We start from the raw sequence: 20,861 nt of genomic DNA, 5'->3' as shown, positions 1-20,861 counted from the left end.
CAATAGGCAGTGCATCCTAGGTTCCACTCCTACTGTGTGGATCTGGGACGCTATGGGGACCTCCTCGATCCCCGTGTAATCTAGAATCCCTGCTAGCAGGCCCTCAAGGTTCTGGATCACTGTCTCCATCGTATCATCTTCCGGAGGAGCCAGGGCTAGTGCTGCAATGCCCTGCACGTCCCTCTGCGCCTCTGGAGCCAGTCCAAGGGGTCTCACTAGTCCTACATTTGCATACCCATAGCGTTCATCATTAGGACATGTACGAAAAAATCAAAAAACATCATAAAAATAAAAATGAAAAATGTGATCAAGTGTCTTACCACCATCATCCCACTGCTCTCCAGCGGGCAGCTGCATGTCAGGATCTCCACGAAAGTCCATGCCGGCGTGTGTCCAATCCTCCACGAAGATCGTCTGTCACTCCAACCACTCTCGAAAAAATGTCCCCCATGCCACTCGTCGTCTACCACCTCCTCGTGGCATGACATAAGCCCATCGTGTTGCCCTCGTCTCACGTGGCCTGGGTAAGTCCAAATCCATGTCTTGCAACTGCAGTGCCGGCACCTGCTCCAGCACGAGTGGGACTAAGATGCATCCATAACCAAACTGCTTCGCCTCTCCTCGATGGTAGTTGGTGAGTTTCCTGTTCATGTTTTCCATCACCGTCTCTGCCCAGTTGAGCATGGTGGGATTGAGACACTCGAGAGCCAGCAGGAGTTGAGTCTTCGAAGCCTCATGTTGGGCTAGAGAGCCTGCTGCCTGTGTCACCATGAAAAGCATAACATGAAGCACTACATCGTCCACTATTGGGATTGCCACCTTCCCACTCCTTATCTTGCGTGCCTGTCGGAACACTTGAGCTCTTAGCATATCTAAGGAATCAACCCCGGGTCGTTGCCCCTCCAAAATGGGCCTCTCACCTCGACGAGACAACTCGGTCAAAAAATATATGTCTGTATAGTCAAACTTGATATCCCGGCCTCGGATGATAAATTTCCCATCTGTGGGATTCCAAGCCTTGATCAGTAGTTCCAGCAAGTCAAGTTGTGACCGCAGGTGTGGAGTTAGGAAGAATTTGAGCAATCCGCATGCCCGTAGTGTGTTTCGGTACCCTGCATCAGCGAAAGCTTCTATATCATTGTTATGATGTGTGCATTCTTGCCAAACGAATGCCATTATACCCTGCGGGATGAGAAAAATTGAATTGGCACTTCTTTTAAAAATTTTAATGCGTAATTTGTAAAAAACATGAGTTTGCGGCGTCATCGCGTCTGTTTCAAAAATAGACGCGATGGCGTGGAGCCGCTAGTTCGATTTTTCCGCGATCATCACGGAAGTACATCAATTTTCCACGATGATCTAGGCATGCCTTGTGTAAAATTTTATCGGCCATCGCGGACCCGATAGGGTAAACCTGAGATGACCGAGGGGTGGAACGTGGTTTGAAAGCCCACCTAAACTAACACTTGGAACGTTCAAAACGCATGAAGAAAGCATCAAAATGAAGTGCAAGGCAACATGTGTCTACCTAGAACTGGTTTCGGGATGAATGATGCATGGACGGGGCCGAATTTCGCTCGCCAACTTCAATGCTCCAAATTGCTCCATAGTAAACTGAACAGTGCTATGGTAAAAATGAATGGGTTAATTTCTCTTTATAGTGATTTTTGCAAATTAAAAAGTTACATTTTATAAATATGGGTTTTTCTCATAGTTTTACTGTATGTAGAGTCAAAATATGTTTTTTAACTATGTTTATTGTTCATTTTATGTCGAATGGAGTTACATGTGACGTGTTTTTGTGTAGAGCTTCAGGTGGTGGAATTATGACAGTTTCATGTACACTTGATCCTGAAAAGTCATCTTTAAGCTCTTTTCTGATTCGAAACATGAAAATATGGCCAAGTTTTCCTCCTAAATCGTTAAAAGAAATGAAAGGTGATCACCTTTAAGCTCTTTTTTTCGACTGTTTAAACACAAAAAAGATTGCTAGGCTTTTATCGTTTCAGGCTCGTTATTGGTTGCGAAACGACGTGCTTCCGACCGCTTTTCTACTTTTTCGGGTCGAAGTCACTACCCACAAAAAGTACTCCTCAATCGTAATCGTCGGGCAATTCTTTCGAGTATTGTTTTATACTTTTTCAGGCTCGAGAGACACAACTTTACGAAAAATAACCCCCGTGGAGTTTTCTTTTCCGTGTCTTTTTCAAACTCTCTAAACATGAAAAAGACTCTGAGTTTTACCTATGTCAGACTCATTAAAACCTGACGACATTGGACTCATCACCATGACGAGACTCGAGCTTCTCCTTCCTAGGGCTTGTTAAACTATTACTAGGTTGGACTCAACAACAGGTTTATCATTGATTGTCTATGGCAGCTAGTCACTCTTGAACACCAACACTTTTGCTTCTTGTCGGGTTGGGACATCCATACATCGTCATTTCGACTTTCATGGGTTTGGGTTGTCATTCTAGCCTCATTCCATTTGATTCATGCCATCTCCATCGAGCCTCTGATCCCTTGGTGCCTAAATGCTGCCACCCCGCTCCGAAGTCATGTTGCCAACATGTTCAAGAGTATAATCCTTCTAAAGTTTACACCCTCATCTCCTCCTCTGATACTCTATTTTTCCATCTTCCACTTGTTCCTTATCTCGTGTTGTTGATGGGGGAAACATTATGGCCCTCCTGCGACGGGTCGTCTCCTGTTGATATTAGCTCATTATCCAAGAGATTGATCTAGAGATCCCCTTTGGTACCTTAGAGCTTGCATACCTCAATGGAAAGTTCTTCGCACCTAACGGTCGACTTTCATCATTGGTTATCGATTGGGTGATTCCATGGGTGTTCAACTTCAGATCCTTTTTCACACTTCGTGGATTGTGTTGGACAGTACCTTGAGAGTCATTGGCATTATTGGTGGTTTCTCTCGCACTTGTTAACGGTTTTCATCATTGACCGTGTTACATTAAAATTTGTCACCATGACTACTTGCTGTTAGTATGGCTCCATCAACTGTCATACTATCCTCCTTGGCAAGTCTTATCCCTCTGCTCATCATGTCAAACTCCAAGAAAGAGAGAAAGTCCTTAAAAAGTCAATTAACTCTGGTTACGCAGTTTCTCTTAACCTTACCTGCGTGTACGCACCTCAAGTTCACAATACCTACGTACTTGTACGCTCTTTCTGTAAAGGGGTGGGTGCGTACTCCTGTAAAGGTCAAAAGGTGCGAGTTTTAGTTCAAAAAAGTTACTTGTGGTCGATTCTAGAGCATTCTAGAAGATGGTTTGACGTGTATTGAGCGCCTCCAGATGGTTCATGCATCCAAAAGAAAGAGTAACTTATCCCATCAAGAGGGGAGCTATCCCATTGAAAGAGGGGCTTATCCCATTGATGGCGGACCTGATTAACTTCCTCCAAAGCATTATAAATACAGGCATTGGACCAGAGGGAGGAGAAGTTGAAAGCTGAACATTCCTAAGGGTAAATGCTGCTGAAATTAGGACTCCCTTATAGAGCTTGAGAGGAGAGATTCCCATCCTTTCTTAGCTTCATTTGGAAGTGGGTGAGCTGATCAAAGTAAAGGAGAACTCTTGCTGGACCCTGGGAGGGACCTGCACAACACCAAGCCACTGGTTGTAAGGTTTCTTTTGTTTCCAATTAATACAATTAATTTCATTCTTCTCAACAAGTTGTTATATATAATTTGTTTCATATACTCCTTGGTTTTTATGATGAATACGTTTTATTTTATGAGTTATTCAAGTGCTATGTAATCGTTTGCTTGTTAGTGAATGCAGGTTTCAAAGAGAAGGAGGAGCTCATCCGGATCGGAGAGGCTAGACTGCTACAAACAGCGTTGGACTAAAGGTATGTTTTAAACACCTGGTTGCTTGTATCTTAAATGCATATTTAGGGAAGGATAGTGCTTGATTGTTTTGTTTGTCACTAGAAAGCCTTAGCTTCTAGGGAGGTTGGTTTTGTCCACAAAATTGACTCTTTTCGCATGACAAAATGGCGACTCCACTGGGGAATCCATGGATTTGATTGATTTCCCTTTTGATTGATACTTTGATTTGAGAAAAGTTGATTTCTTTCTGGTTTTTGACTGATTGACTGTGAAATTTGGGTGGAATAGCTTAGGATTAAGTTAGTTTTTTATTTTTCTTGTTTTTGAGAGTAGTATGCACCCTCTGTGTTAAGCACAGTGCGTACCTGTACGCACTTCTTCTTTGTACACAGAGCGTGGCCGCACCTGTGCAAACAGGCTGCCTGCGTACCCTGTCAAAAGTTTAGAAAATTTCACTTTTTTCCTTTTTTACCTGTTAGATCTTGTTTATAGTTTATTTATTGCTGCCCAGATCCACTGGTTACCTGTCAGAAGCTTTCACTTTAGGTTAATTTCATTGGCATTCTTGCTTCAAGCTTTTATCAATTAGGTGTTTTGAGTCTCTTTTTGAGAAATTCTTAAGTTGATTTCCTTTGGTCATTACTTGGAGGTTTGTCTCAGTGTTTTCACAATTTTGCATCTTTTTGTGTATGAGTGTTAATCGCCTTCGAGTGTTTTTATTTTTTATCTTTGGAACTCTCACCCAGTTTTCTCGACTTGCACTTGATTGGTTCTTAGATTACATTAGAATCATCTTGTGTTTGAGAATTCTCTTGCATAGATCACATTTGCATAATTAGAATTCTCATTTTCAGAATATGAATGAAAAATGTGCATAGATTACATTTGCATACTTTTCAATTGAATTGTGCATAGATTACAATTGCATAGTTTACATTCTGAAAAATCAATCGTAGATTTAGATCAGTTTTCTTTGATTTGAATTTACACAAAAATAAAAATAAAAAAACTATTTTGGAATTGATTTGCATTAGTTTTTCTTGATGAAATTAGTGCATTAGAGAATTTGTTATATTTTCTCTTAGTGATCAATTTCTTGCATTCTTGGAAGTGAATGGAAACTCTCTCCTTACTTTAGTTAGGATTCATCGAATTGAAAGGATTACATTATCATATTCAATTGCATTCAGTTGAGTCGGGTCATCACACCATTGGTTTCGTATCCATTTACCCCTTTGAGTAATAACAACCTAAATAACACAACGCTTAATTAAAATTCATCTAGTAATTTTTACATTTATAGGGCTCTGATACACCAACTAGCTTAGGCTAGTGTCTTGGACTAGGATCTAGTTAACAATCCAAGACAGTAAAACAAACAAGTAGTTCATCTTGTGGTAGGATAAATCCAACTGTTACATTTATGCTCTGGGAAAACTCCTCTTAAAGGAGAAGCACGAGATCGTGTCCGAACGAGTGAGGGGATCAATCCTCCTTCATTGGGAACGACCCCAGATACGCATGTACTACAAACGGTAAACCTCGGATTGACCATTGTCGAGGAGCCTGGGGTCACTTGTCGGTAAACCTTGGATTATTATCAAGGAGCCGACAAGGGGATTGAGCTTGTTACTCTGCCCTTGGGTGCTATCAGATCGTAGACTGTTCCCCCAGATATATTTGTTGCTGTTGGTGACCTTAGTGAACATTATCTTTAGGGTTCTACCCAAGGTGACAGTGGAGGGAAGATCCCATTGTACCTAGAGCAGGGGTCGGCTAGACTCACTTGGATTTTCTGGGGGGTTCACTTCACTCTAGACGGTTAAAGTGGAGGAACTTGGTCCAGTCTATTCATTAAGCAGGTTGTCGGGGTAACTATTCCACCCACCACTTCTGTACTGAATTCTGCGATGTTGGGCTTCATCACCAACTAGTGTTTTCGGTCTGGAAGGTTACTGTTTGTGTGTGGTTTGACTCCTAGATTTGATAGCGCGTGTTAATTTGTTTATTTTTACTTTTAGAGACCATAGGTGTGAATTGTGAATTTTAATTGTTAAGTGTGAATTGTGAATTGTTAATTTTAGTTTTAAATTGTTAATAAAATTCACTGAAGTTGAATATAATGGCAAATGTTCTAGAATTTATCAACCTAGGAACCCCTCCTAACGAGAATCCTAGTACTTTTCCTTACTTTGGAAATGTTGATCCTCCTTACATGGCTACTTTTTCATTACCTGGATTTACAATAGGTTTACCGATATGGTTATTTTCAACTTCGTTGGCCCAAAATACTCCAATTGTTCCACCTCAACCGAATGCTTCACCTCAACAGAGTTCACCATCTCAACATCACCAACCTTTTGTTGACCCTTTACCTTCTTCGCCTAATTTTTCTTCCTCCATTTCTTCCTCTTCACCTGGTAAAAGCCTTGACGCTAGTAACTAGGTGTCTAAGAAGAAGAAGAAAGGGAAGAAGAAAAAGAAGAAGAAGAAGCAAGATAAGAAAGAAGTCAACCAGCCAACCGTGGATGTAAGTGTTAGTTGTGTTGAGGAAAACTCCGACATGCATCGTAAACCCAAATACCCTTGCAGGCTTTGTAAGGGTGACCACTTCCTTGTCAATTGTCTTGGTATTCCAAAGGTCTTGGAAGTATGGTCAGAAAAATCACATCAACTTTCTATTGATCCATCAACCAGTGATAGTCAGGTTCCTGGGAAAAAGGGTAAAGTTAGTTTTCCTTGTAAGTTATGCAAAGGGAGTCATCAAACTCACATTTGCCCTCACATGGATGAAGCCTCAAAATTGTTGGAAAACCTTACTGTTCCACAGCAAGAATTTCCAACTAGTTACCGTAAACTTTCTCCCAACCTACCATCAACTGATGGAGTGATTGATCTAATTTCAAGTACAGTCGATCACACTCTTCCATTGGAGAGTGAAACTCATGTCACTCAGGTTGATGATCCATTAGTTGATCAAGTGCTCGATTCAATTTCACATTCGGTCGATCGCACTCTCCCTTTCGAGAGTGAATTTCATACCGCTCATGTTCTTCTTGTTACATCAGATTCTTCTATGCCGAGGGGCATTTCACCTGTTTCTACAGAAGCCCCTCCAAGCACTGAGGTCTTTTCCTTTGATTGGAATAGACTGATAGAACCTCGTCTTCCTTCCTCCATCCCTTTCCAAATCATTTTCAAGGCTGGTAGTAGGGACATACATCGTACTCAAGTAGATGAAGGTGCGTCTGTTAGTATTTTATCCTCAACTGTTTCGAAAGCTTTGGGTTCCCCTCGGCTTGCGCCAATTACGCAGAATCTGAAAGCTTTTAACAGGACCATTAGTGAACCTTTAGGGATCCTTCCTAAGTTTTCTATTACCTTGGAAGGTAAAACTGTCTGTATTGATCTTATGGTAGTTCGAGGTCCCTTGGATTTCAATTTACTCCTTGGGTGAGACTATGTTTATGCAATGAAGGCTGCGTATCGACACTCTTTCGCGTGATGTCTTTCCCTCACAATGGCCGTATTGTGACTGTAGACCAGCTTTCGTTCCCTAGTCTTGTTACAACCCTAAATGTTCCTGATTCTCAGGTGGTATCTACCTCGCCACGAGTTAATTATGTGGCAACTGGTCCCATGTTTTCAGTTACCGTTGTAAGTGAGCCTCTCACTGTTTGCTCATCTTCCTTTGATTTAGATCCAGTAATTGACATGGAAAACTCTATGGGATTATATGAACACGATGTTATTATCCCTTTTGAGTCCCTTGACATGTGTTCCTTCCAAAGAAGTATTCTTCCTTCTGATGAAGACCTCTTGGAAGCCATGATCAAGGTGTGTCCATTCACATGTCTTTCTTCTAGTTGGAAGCCATGATCAATGTTCCGAGGAAAGTTCCTTTTACTATGTCAACCTCGTTAAAAAATGAATCAGGTAGATAGTAGTATATATAGGTAGATTATAGAAACAAGGGTTGTGAGGAAAGTTCCTTTTACTGTGTCAACCTCGTTAAAAAATGAATCAGTGTGTACGGGGAAATTTCCTTTTACTGTGTCGACCTCATTAAAAAATGAATCAGTGAGTAAGAGGACAGTTCTTTTCTTGTGTCAACCTCCTTAAAAAATGAAACAACTCCCTTTTCAAGTCGAATCTTTACAAGATCTTGAAGTTAAAGCTTCATTCCATCCAACTGGTCGAATGAAATAAAGCTTGGGGGGCATGTACCTTGATTTGCATCATTATGCTGGGGGCATGCGAACTTCTTGAGCATAGTTCCTTATCTTGTGTCAAGCTCGTTAAAAAATGAAACAAGGATAGGTTAGATAGGTAGATTTTAGAGAGTAGTCACGAGCAAAGTTCCTTGTCTTGTGTCAATCTCGTTAAAAAATGAATCAAGGATTTTAAGAGCATAGTTCCTTGTCCTGAGTCAAGCTCGTTAAAAAATGAATCAAGGTTTTTAGAGTAGAGTTTTTTGTTAGGTAGATTGTAGAGAGTAGTTATGAGCATAGTTCCTTATCTTGTGTAAAGCTCGTTTAAAAAATGAAACAAGGGTTTTGAGGATAGTTCTTTTCCTGTGTCAACCTCACTAAAAAATGAAACAGCTCCCACAAGTCTTTCCAAGATCTTGAAAGTAAAGCTTCATTCCATCCACCTCATTGAAAGCAATGAAGCTTGGGGGGCATGTACCTCGTTTTGCATCATTATGCTGGGGGCATGTGAACTTATAACAAGCATAGTTTTTCATTTCAAGCTTGTGTAAACATGAAACCGAATCCGAGCATAGTTCTTTTCCTGTGTCAAGCTCGTTAAAAAATGAAACAAATCCTCCTCTAATTAAGTCAAGAGTTTGACTAGATCTCATAAATGTTAAGTTGTATATTTAGGTTAGTTATTTTAGTTTTTGTATCTTTTCTTACAGTTTTAGGTCGAGTCTTTCAATGATCTCGTAACTCAACCTTCATTTCATCCAACTGGTTGAATGAAATGGAGCTGAGGGGGCATGCGCTCTAGCAGTTATGCTTAGGGGGCATCAAGCACAGTTTTTCTCTGTTTCAAGCTTGTGTAAAAGTGAAACTACTTTGAAGCATAGTTTTTCTCTGTTTCAAGCTTTTGTAAAAATGAAACCTCTCTTGAGTCAATTTCAGTCATTTTCAAGACTCGTTAAACTCATGAAAATCTCGAGATTATTTTGCTATTTTTCATTCTCGTAAAACAAATGAAAATGTCAAGTTCTTTCCGTCTTTTCCTGCTCGTAAATTAAATTGAAATTCGGCCATATGAGTACATTTTTATCATTTTTTCGAACTCGTTAAAACTTACGAAAATTGACACCTTGGAGTTCTCTTTTAAGCCCTTTTCAGACTCTCAAAATATGAAAAGATTACCGAGTTTTTATTTTTAAACTCGTTAAAACGGAACTAAAAAGACGGTCCTCTTATAGCCCTTTTCTGACCGTAAAAACACGAAAAGATTGTTTGATTTTTTTCGTTTCAAATTCGATATTGGAAATAAAACGACGTGTCCTTGATCGCTTTTTTACTTTTCAGGTTAAAGACACTAATCATGAAAGTACTCCTTGGTCGTAAAGATCAAGCGGTTCTCTCAAGTATTATTTTATACTTTTTCGGGCTTGGGAGACACAAATTTACGAAAAAGTTCAACCCTGGAGTCTTCTTAAGTTTTTCAGACTCTCTAAAATTGAAAAACGCCAAGTTTCTCCTATACTGGACTCGTTAAAATTTCACAGTAAAGGACCTGTTCGATTACAAACAGGAACGGACCACTCCTTCTTAGGGTTCGAATCTAAACTAAGTTGGACTCATCCGAAGGATGAGCTTATAATCAAGCATATGTTATCCTCCTCAAGCTTGTAAAAAATAAAGAGGTACTTGCCAGAAATGGTGGGGGAAAAGAGAGAAAAATGAGCTTATTTGTTATCCTTTGTCTCAGAAAAACCTTATCACCACTCTTGAACACGACATTTTTCATTCACCTGGGTTGGGAAATCCTTTGCCTAAAAGTTGATCAAGCCACATTGAAAATCTTCAGCCGGTTTCTGGGTATTAACTTTGGGTCAATTATCACCAAACCATCTGTTGTGTCGTTATGTGTTCAAGAGGTCGCTGCAAATAAACCATTCATCTGCAAAATGCCTGTCATCCATCTTGACCATCCCTGAGTCAATCCTTACAGCTACATTTCTTCAACTTGATTTATGATTTCGTGTTGTGGGCTTGCCTGCAATGGGTCGCTTTCTATCGACATCAGCACATTATCTAGAAAGATGACCTAGAAATCGTCAGTACCTTGAAATCTGCATGCATCAATGGCAGGTTTCTCGCCTTTGATGACAGTTTACATCATTGACTTTCGATCGAAGGATTCAGTGATATGTTCGACATCAACACATCTATTCACATCTCATGGATTGTACTGGGTACTTTGAGAACCATTGACATCACTGGTGGTTTCTCTCACGCTTGTTAACAGTTTACATCATTGACTGGTAATCAAGTGGTTTCTACCATGTTCGACATCAACTCATTTATTCGCATGGATAGAATCGTACTATTTCAGGAAGCGGAAATGAAGACCCTGTATATAGTTTCTACCATCCAGGCTGTGAGGAGTTTTGTATTCATTATATAGTAGACTAATCATAAACAGATGGCTGCATCCATACTGTGTCTACATGAGTCTATGATTATGATGTACTGCAAAATCATTCCTATATCATAGTAGTAGTTAGTTTGTTAGTTAAAGTTTTCAATCTGAGTATGGGAATGCCTACCTCAGCGATGATATGATCTTGTATATGTATTTTGTGTTGAATATTTGCAGGTTTTGACTGGGCTCTCCACAAGATAATCCTTGAAATGGTAAAGTGCTTCACCCTTCCTAGATGATTTGAAAACCTAATCTACTACAGGCTTCGCACTTTAGGGGGAAATCTATTACACTAAAATTTGTCACCATGACTATTTGCAGTTAGTATGGCTCTATCAACTATCATACTATCCTCCTTGGCAAGTCTTATCCCTCTACTCATCATGTCAAACTCCAAGAAAGAGAGAAATTCCTTAAAAAGTCAATTAACTCTGGTTACGCAGTTTCTCTTAACCTTACCTGCGTGTACGCACCTCAAGTTCACAATACCTGCATACTTGTACGCTCTGTCTGTAAAGGGGTGGGTGCGTACTCCTGTAAAGGTCAAAAGGCGCGAGTTTTACTTCAAAAACGTTACTTGTGGTCGATTCTAGAGCATTTTAGAAGATGGTTTGACGTGTATTGAGTGCCTCCAGATGGTTCATGCATCCCAAAGAAAGAGGAACTTATCCCATCAAGAGGGGAGCTATCCCATTGAAAGAGGGGCTTATCCCATTAATGGTGGACCTGATTAACTTCCTCCAAAGCATTATAAATAAAGGCATTGGACCAGAGGGAGGAGAAGTTGAAAGCTGAACATTCCTAAGGGTAGATGCTGCTGAAATTAGGACTCCCTTATAGAGCTTGAGAGGAGAAATTCCCATCCTTTCTTAGCTTCATTTGGAAGTGGGTGAGCTGATCAAAGTAAAGGAGAACTCTTGCTGGACCTTGGGAGGGACCTGCACAACACCAAGGCACTGGTTGTAAGGTTTCTTTTGTTTCCAATTAATACAATTAAGTTCATTCTTCTCAATAAGTTGTTATATATAATTTGTTTCATATACTCCTTGGTCTTTATGATGAATATGTTTTATTTTATGAGTTATTCAGGTGCTATGTAATCGTTTGCTTGTTAGTGAATGCAAGCTTCAAAGAGAAGGAAGAGCTCATCCGGATCAGAGAGGCTGGACTGCTACAAACACCATTGGACTAAAGGTGTATTTTAAACACCTAGTTGCTTGTATTTTAAATGCATATTTAGGGAAGGATAGTGCTTGATTGTTTTGTTTATCACTAGAAAGCCTTAGCTTCTAGGGAGGTCGGTTTTGTCCGCAAAATTGACTCTTTCCACATGACAAACCGGTACTCAGGCGATTTTCTATCATGCTCGACTTCAGCACATCTATTCGCATGTTAGTATTTGTACTTTGGTCGGATGGGTTCAAGACCCCGAACTCAGATTACACATGTTCAGGTTGCGTGGATTGGTTTCATGATTACATGACTCATTGATGGATGGCTGCAACCATACCTGAGTCTTCATGGATGGATGCGACCATACCTTTATCATCATCATGGTCTCATTAGCAGGATGGCTACATCCATACCATAGACCTATTTCGTATGTATTTTGGATGGCTGGGCCCATGCCTAGACTACATGTACTTCATTATTAGAGATATCAGTTGTACTTGCGTTCAGGTTCTTCCAGATGGTGTTCCAGTTCAGTGAGTTTCGTAAAGCATTTCACTCCTCCCACTCTCTCGGGCTTTATACTTTAGGGGGCATCTATTACACAGTAATTTGTCACTGTCTTCACTCCAGTCTCCCTACTGTGTCATGTGTCCAAGTCATACATGCTCATGTTAGACAAGTGCTCTCTGATGTTGCCAAATGACCCACTTTTCCAAAGGTTTCTGCATCATCGCGTCTGTTTGCCAAATAAACACATTGATGGGCACTCTAAAATAGTCCAAAAGCGCTGCCGTCGCGGAAGTAAACGTGATTCCTGCGATGGTCGAATTTCATGTGACAATGCAACTGTATTTTGTAGTTTCCCGCGATGACATCACTAGATACGTTATTTAATAGTGATGTCAGTGCGTAGACCAGTTATGTGCCCACGATGATCCGGATTGGGCGAATTTGTTCCAACAGTCGGCCTTCCAAATGACTCCAGACCTGGTTCTTGGCCTTTTTTATGTCGCCCTCCTTTCTCTGGCATGGCTGTTCCATCATTTATGCTACCTTCCATGGAGATAAGCTCATCCTCCCACCTTTCATGGAGACTCCTTCTCCTATTTAAGCTCTCACCATTGCTATGAGCTGCTAGTTTGGAATTCTTAGTCTTTGGAGTGTTGCTGTTAGTATTGTGAGTTCGCTAGATAGTTGGTGTGAGTGTGACAAGTGTGGGTTTGTTGAGAGCTTGAGGAAGGTTGTGAAGTGCCTTTGATCTTGTGCAAAACTTCTGAGTGAGAGAGACTTGTGTATTGGGAGGTCCATCTCTAAGGGTAAATGCTTAAGGAACATGTTGGCTGGACCCTTTTGAGGAGGCTTGTGATGTCAAGACCTTGGTTGTAAGCTTATTCTATTTCATAATTAATGCAATCAATGATGTTTTCCTATGTCTTGTATGCAATGTACTAGATAGCTCATGATTTTTTGACTTTATGGGTAAATATATCATTGTTGTATCTGGTTATGCGCTTTGTTGTACTTCTTTCGCTTTGTTTCAGGTTGATTACTCATTGGGAGAAAGAAGTGAAAGCTAGAGCAGTGCAACGGAACTCCATTGACTACCAGTTGAGGTAGGCCTCCAACTTGAACTATTTAAGGAAAATTGTTGTTGATTTGTCCTTGTTTGTGACTAGACCCACTCTAGGGTTAGAGGGGTTGCCTTTGTCCGCAGTGGGAACACTTTCCTGCATCACACCGAGAAATCTAGTGTCTATTTAGAACTTCTAGTCCCACTAAGATGGGTAGCTATCTTAGAAAAAAACAAATTAAAGTCACTTGTTTTTTCCTTTATGAGAGAGATGAGAAAGAAGCAGAGAGTACCAACCTCAGTCCTTCCCTTGGCTCCTTGCTTGTTTCCTTTCCCCTTAGAAAAAATCCCGCCACTGTTTCCTTACTTGTCCCACTTCAAAGAACACCTGTAGAGTCTCAGCATCATAATACCATCAAAGCATAGAGATCTATCACTGTAAACAATATAGGATCAGATATATATTGACCACACAAACGCATATATCAACACGATATTCAGAGATACACAAGAATATGGAGGAAAACTCAAGTAGCTTACTGATAAAAGTAGTAGAAGAGAGGATTACAACCACTTGGTCTAACCCAACGCCATCCTCCCAGCTTGAAAGCCCTCTTCACCTCATACAAAGCAAGATCACCCAACAATGTCTTCAAAGAGAGACCAACAACACCTCTTTGTAAATTACCAAATTCCAACCTTTTTCCTCTGGATGAGGGATCCATATATAGATATTTGTAGGGGGGTGAGTCAGCTTCTGGGATTTTGATTAGTGCCATCTCTCTGATATTTCTTGGTTCCACTTGGAGATTTCATGATCTCTTACTCATCCTTGGGCGAACTCAGGGAGGAAAGTCTCAAATGAGCAGCTTCTAGAAGATTCTCAGGGTCTCCACCTAGCAAATTGCTTGTGCCATTTGTCTGCTCTCGCTCATCACACCCTATAGAAGGGCTTTCCAGTATGCATCACACTTTTTGCATGTGGAAAGTGAGATGCATTGCACCCTTTGCACTGGGCAGTCTGTATGGTCCTGCTTTGACCAGTTCTAGGTGGTTTTTTGTGGAAAACTTCTGGGAGATGATGTAATTAGGTGACCTTGCTCCTTTAGGGTATGAACCAACACTTTTAGGGACTTAGAAGCCCTTGGTTTATGGACATATGTGATTGGGGTTGTAGTGCCCAAATATGTCTATAACAGTTCCCCCCTAAAGCATGAGGTCGTAAATATTTTGATGTCTGGTGAAATGCTTTATAATGAGGATCCGAGGTTTTTCGAACTGGAAGGTGACCTGTAATAAGATACAATACAATACATTATCTTCATAATATTTTCATGATCTAGCTAAGACATGCATTCCCATGCTTAGCTTGATAAATTCATTTTTATGTACATAGGACAGACAACCGTCTGTGTGTAGACTGATGATTCTAGTAGAGCCATCATCCCTTAGTTTGGATGATTATCTGTGCAACAATGATGTACATTTGATGTCTTTATTTTCCTGAATATATCGTAGCCTGGATGGATGAAACTAGATCCGGGGTCTTCAAAACTCATTCAAGCTTCACACGAAGGTACAAGTTGATCCATGTGAAAAGGATGTTCTGATGTCGAACATGGAAGGACATTCCCTGATTACCAGCCAATGATGTAAGTTGTTAACATGCACGATAAGAATCATCGATGATGATGATGACCCTCAAGGTACTGCAGTACAATACACGTGGTGCGAATACATGAGTCGATGTTGAAAACCACGCAAAGTCTTTTGGTCGAAGGCCATTAGTGTAAGCCTGTCGCCGGAAGTGAGAAACTTGCCATTGAGGCATGCAAGCTTCAAAGTACTGGAAGGGTTGTCCCTAGGTTGGCTTCTTGGATAATGAGTTGATGTCGACAAGAAGTGACTTGTCATAGGAGGGCATTAATGGATCCCACATCTATGACACGGAATGGAGGAAATGATTTTGTAAAGGTGAAAACAATCTGATGATACAAGGTTCAGGGTGGCAGTCATGAAAGAATAAAGGGTGAAGGTATTGCAGCGGATGAGACACAAGCTGGGTAGGTGAATTCTCTGAGCTACTTCTCTTGAACATATTGGTGACACTGAAATGGATTGGTAGCGTTAACCCCAAAAGTGGATGGTATGGTGGACCAATGGTGATATGATCGATGAAAAAAATAACCCAACCCGACACAATCATGGTGATGGAGTGAAAGTGTCATGTTCAAGAGTGACCTGCTACCAATAATGCTTCTTCAAGTTTTCTTCCCAATTTTCTCAAATCATTTCTGACCAATACCTCTTTATTTTTGTCAAGCTTGAGGAGGATAACATATGCTTGTTCTATAATTTTCCCTTTGGTGTTATAGACATTTTTGTGCCTTATAGCATGAAGCATGAAATGTCAATAATCTAAGGGATCCAAAGTCCCTAAACATGTTGTTCCTACCCCTAGAGGAACAAGGTCAGCAAACCACAGCAATTCAAATCAGTTCTCCACTGAAAAAACACTCAAAAACAAGTCAATTCTGGATCATGTCAACTTCTCCACTGAGCATCTGCGCTGAATGTCAACTGCTCCATGGTCTACCTGCATTGAATGTCAACTCCAACAAAGGCTACCTACGCTGAGCGAGTTTTGACATGTGGAGGTACCTTTCCTCAATGTGTCAGTGCCCAGGAAGCTTCCAAAGTGACACTTGGATCAAGGAATTCACCTAGTGATGAGTAAGAGGTTCTAAAACTCCAAATGGAAGCAAGGATCTCCAAGTGGACTCAAGAACTGAAGAAGAACTAGAATTGAAGAGGACACTAGTCACACATCAAGCTGACTCATCTTCTCTCCGAAACTCTATATAAGGATCTCTACCCTATGAGATCTAAAGGTTGGAATTTGTGCAAAGAATTGTTGTTGGTTTTAGTATAGAACTATTGGGTGATTGCTCTGAAGGAGGTGAAGAGGATATTTCTTTCCGTCGGGAATGTGATGCTAGATTGGGCCTCTTATGGTTGTATCACATCCTGAACCTTACTTTCTTCCATTAATAAAGCATTTGAGGTTCTTCTATACGCATGTGTTTCAATGATGTATTGATGTACTTATGTATTTGATTTATTCTAATCCTTGAATCAATTATGAATGTATGCTTCTTGTAGTTTCCCTCTCTTGTTATTTTGCAGGATCTGTGTGTAGCTAGGCCCGTGAAAGAGCAAGGAGCTGGGAGCAAGCAGCAAGGAGAGAAGATTGGATCAACCATTAGCGGAAGACATCGGTTAGTGGATCTATTTCTCCCTCCTTTTACTTTCATAAAGAAGAAATCTTAGATAGCTTTGCTTCGGTTGTTGCTAAGGCACTGTCACCCTTAGAGTGGGATAGGGTCATTCCGTATTGGATACTTTTCCCAACAACAAATTGGCAACTCCGCTGGGGAGCGTATCTTGTTGGATGCTTGTGTTTCTTGCTATTCATTTTATAAACACAGGGAGTACCGAATCGAACTGCATTTGAATCTTTCAAATGCAAAGTAGAGGGCAACTACTCTAGCTCAGTTTCTGGGCATGTTTATGATTTGAAGAGCTGATCCACAAGGACTCTAAATAGCTCTTAGTGATAGTCTTCATCCTCTTTGAATCATCGTCTAGTGTGTACTTGATCGATAGCCTTTTATTTGGCCTAAAACTGTTGAATTTTGAGCAATCTATGACCCGGAACCTGAGAGAAATGAAAGTTTCCTCTTCAAGCAGGCACTGTGAAGGCAGTCTGCATTTCAACGTAGGTCCCGAAGGGGCTACCTGCACTGAATGTCAAACTGACAGTGTCAGGGTTGCGCTGAACCAGTTTTTCCTTGTGCAACTGGGGTTCTCTGCTTTCTGTTGCCTAATTTTCTGTATTGTTTTTGCAGCCTGTTATCAGCCAAAGTACCTATCTGAAACCACCTTTCTTTGCCACTATTCCGCCTCGGTTGTATAAAGAAATTGTGATTGTTCTTTTTGTATTTCTTACTTCATTTACAGTTTCCCATAACGAAAGTGAACTGGTCTTGCTGTGGCCTCTTAGATCTAGACCTGTGTAAAGTGTCGTTCTGATCCTAAGAGTTAGTTTGTTTGTTGTTCATAGCTAATTGAGCTTTTGCTTTCATCATATGGTTTGAATTTATGTATTTCTAGTGTTCAAACAAGTAAATCTTAAGGTGTCTTTTGATTTTGGACAAAATCTTGTTTGCTTTCACTTGAAATTGAATTCAAAGTTATACAACAGCTTTCTTTTTGTAATACATCAACATTAAGAAAGAGAAAAGAAATACCTGCATTGTGCATGTGCATTTTGACAGCTTGCATGTTGATTTAGGGAAAAGTGCATTAGTGTGTGCTCTATGATCTGTGTGAAAATATGATGTCTTTCTTTTCCCTCAGTAGTTAAGATTTTCATAAGTTGAAAAGATTGAAAAAGCTTGCTTCTCATTCTTAGACTGCATTTAGGAGTTGTACCATACATCTCGTGGTGATCCATAAAGGCAAACTGCTAAACAAGATCAACCTAAAATGAATTGAATTTACATAACAACGTTTTGAAACATAACGCAAACACATAGAGGTCTAAGCTAGAGACGTGTTCCAGCATCGTTAAACGTGATATCTTAGCGTCGAGTGGTTGGGTGATTCCTCCACGGTGAAGCGATAAGTATCAATACGGACTTGTGCTCCCACGTACCGTCGCGTATATATTGGGAGACCCCTATAGGAATAAAGCCTTTATCCTTAGGAAGCTGTGTCGGCCGCCCTACTGATCGCAATGCAGTGAACACAGCATTCACGAAGATCGACCACCCGTACCGTAAAACGTATTCTGTGGTTTTGCGAAAAGTTTGGCACACCCTCTGCCTAGAACTCCAGAGTAGTTTCTTTTGGCCTTTTTCAAACTCTATAACTGAAAAAGTCCACCCAAGCATTTGTCACTTCGGGCTCGTTAAAACATCGAAGGAGACTAGAGTCATCTTTAGCTTTTTCTCGACTCTTAAAAAGTGAAAAAGCAAGTTGTGTCTAAAGCATCGTTATAAAATTTATTTTAAACGGAACATAATCACCTCCTATTCCTGCGTTGATCTTTAGGTTGAGAACATGGAACACACCAATCAAGGAATTCCCCAAGATAGAAATCCTAGTCCCTTCTCCTCTTGGGGAGAAGTTGGTGCGCCCCACATGGCCACATTTTCGCTTCCAGGACTGACAATTGGCCTGCCAGTTTGGCTATTCTCAACCAGTGTAGTTCAGAACACCGCGGTTCTTGAACAGTCGAGTCAACAGTTAGATTAGTCTAGAGCTGCCCTCCAGCCTTCTACTTCCTATAACTCTTCATCCAATCCTTCCTCTTCGCAAGGTAGAGCCGGCAAAGGCCAAGCTCCCAAGGAGAAGAAAGAGAAGAAGAAGAGAGAGAAGAAGAAGAAGGAGCCTAAGGCGACTGGGGGCAAGCAAAAGACATCTGACAAAAATCCACACACAGCACATACCGGGCCCAAATCGCCATGTGTCATATGTAGAGGAGACCACTTCCACCGAGATTGTCCCTGTATTCCCCGGATACTAAGGGACTGGTCCCCTCATTTGCATAGTTCGGGAGCATCAACCTCTGATAGCCATGTTGAATGCTTACCGTCAACTAGCGAAAGTGAAGGTTCTAGACGAAGAGGGGGAGAAAAATCCCCCTGCAGACTATGTGAAGGCGATCACGCCATCCACCGTTGTCCCTTCTTAGACGAAGCGAAGAGATTTTTGGAAGATCGTCCAGTTTCACCGTTACGACTTCCTCCTGGATACAAAATACTCGTGCCAAGTCCTTCGTTGGTTGAAAACACAGCCGGCCCGCTCAAGTGGTCAGCTGAAGCGTCAGTCATTGAAAATGAACCTACTGAATCCAGACCGGACGAAAGTCCAAAGGTCGAAACGGAAGTTGACCCAGTTCTCCCTTCAGAAGTTTCATCTTCAAATGACACCGTCACTGAAGATTCATCTTCGGCTGACACCCTCACTGAATAGAATAAGGATGATACCATCCAGATTCTTTTCATCAACACCGACTCTGATGAGCATCAGGGCAATGCGCCCATTCCTTTATCGCAGGAAGGAACATTGTCAGGGTCGGCCGTGTATTCGGTCCCACCACCAAGCAACCTGGTTGTGTCCTTTGATTGGAACCAACTAGGCAGACCCCGGTTACCAGCCAGTATACCATTAAGAATTATAGTCCAAATATACAGAATGGTAATGGCTGGAACTATCATTGATGAAGGGGCATCTGTGAGTATCCTTTCCTCTATTGCTTGGAAAGCACTGGGTTCCCCGGCGCTTTTGCCTGAGATAAGGAATCTCTCGGGTTTCGATAAAGGAACCAGTCGACCATTAGGGATCCTCCCCAATGTGCCTATTACATTGAAAGGGAAGACCGTTCAAATGAACGTGATGGTCGTCCAAGGACCCTTGGATTATAACCTACTCCTTAGACGAGACTATATATATTGCATGGGAGCAATAGTCTCCTCACTCTTTAGAGTAATGTGTTTTCCACACGAAGGAAGAATGGTCAAGCTCGTAGACCAACTTTCATTTCCGGGATCACGCGTCGCAAATAGTCACATACCAACCCTGAATGGTCTATTCAATCAAGAAATGTCTCCACCCCCAGTTCTTCTTCCCGATGAGTGCGAGTGATTCGGGAAATAGGACTGGAACCCAGGGGGCATGCATCCTGGTATGCTTTGGGCAGAGAAAACCCTGGGTATAAGGTAGAATTTCCGCGGGAGAATATGACTAGTCCGTACCCCGTCCCATCCTTCCTCTTCGCAAGGTAGAGCCGGCAAAAGCCAAGCTCCCATGGAGAAGAAGGAGAAGAAGGAAGAGGGGTTGTTCTGGAATAAGATTCTTTTGTCAAATTTATGTGTTTAAGGTAGCGCCACTCACCTTTGTCTACTTCGGTAGACACCGCCGAGGAATGTTCTGTTTAAATGCTAATGGAACAATCTTTGGATAACCTGAAAGAGGTATCCCTTTGGTAAAACAAATGTTTTGTCTTTGAGGAGTGTTCTTCTCTTGTCGCAAGTAGCTATTCTCTTGTCGCAAGTAGCTGTTCTCTCACGATCTTGCAAAGATCCATCAAAGTTAGACTAACGAGAAAAACCAAGTAGCTGCTCTCTTGTGATCTCGTATAGTCCCAGTAAAACTAGACTAGCAAGGAGACAAGTAGATGTGAACACCCAAAGAAAAACAGATGTGGAAACTGGAGGGATAACTTTGAAATTGTATTTTATACCTGGGGGCATGAAAACCTTTTGGAGTGCAAGCGAGGAGCGATTATTTATCTGCTTTTTGGATTAATCGTAACCAAAATTGCATAAAGAAAGGATATGGAGCAAAGCGTAGAGAGATGAAGCTCCATAAAAAATAGCGATCTCTAGGAGACATTCTTATCTTATGACTGGTAAAAACGAGCAGTTTTGGCAAGGTTCATGCTCGTTAAAAAATAAACGTAAAACCGAGCAGTTTTAACGCGGAATTCATGCTCGTTAAAAAATAAACATAAGCATGTGAGCAAGCTTCC

Source organism: Pinus tabuliformis, chromosome 5_2 (genome assembly GCF_031772625.1).
Source record: "Pinus tabuliformis cultivar Carrire ecotype Pingquan chromosome 5_2, CPIR1, whole genome shotgun sequence".
Taxonomy (NCBI): Eukaryota; Viridiplantae; Streptophyta; class Pinopsida; order Pinales; family Pinaceae; genus Pinus; species Pinus tabuliformis.
The sequence above is the reverse complement of the archived record's forward strand: the minus strand, read 5'-3'. Positions refer to the sequence as shown.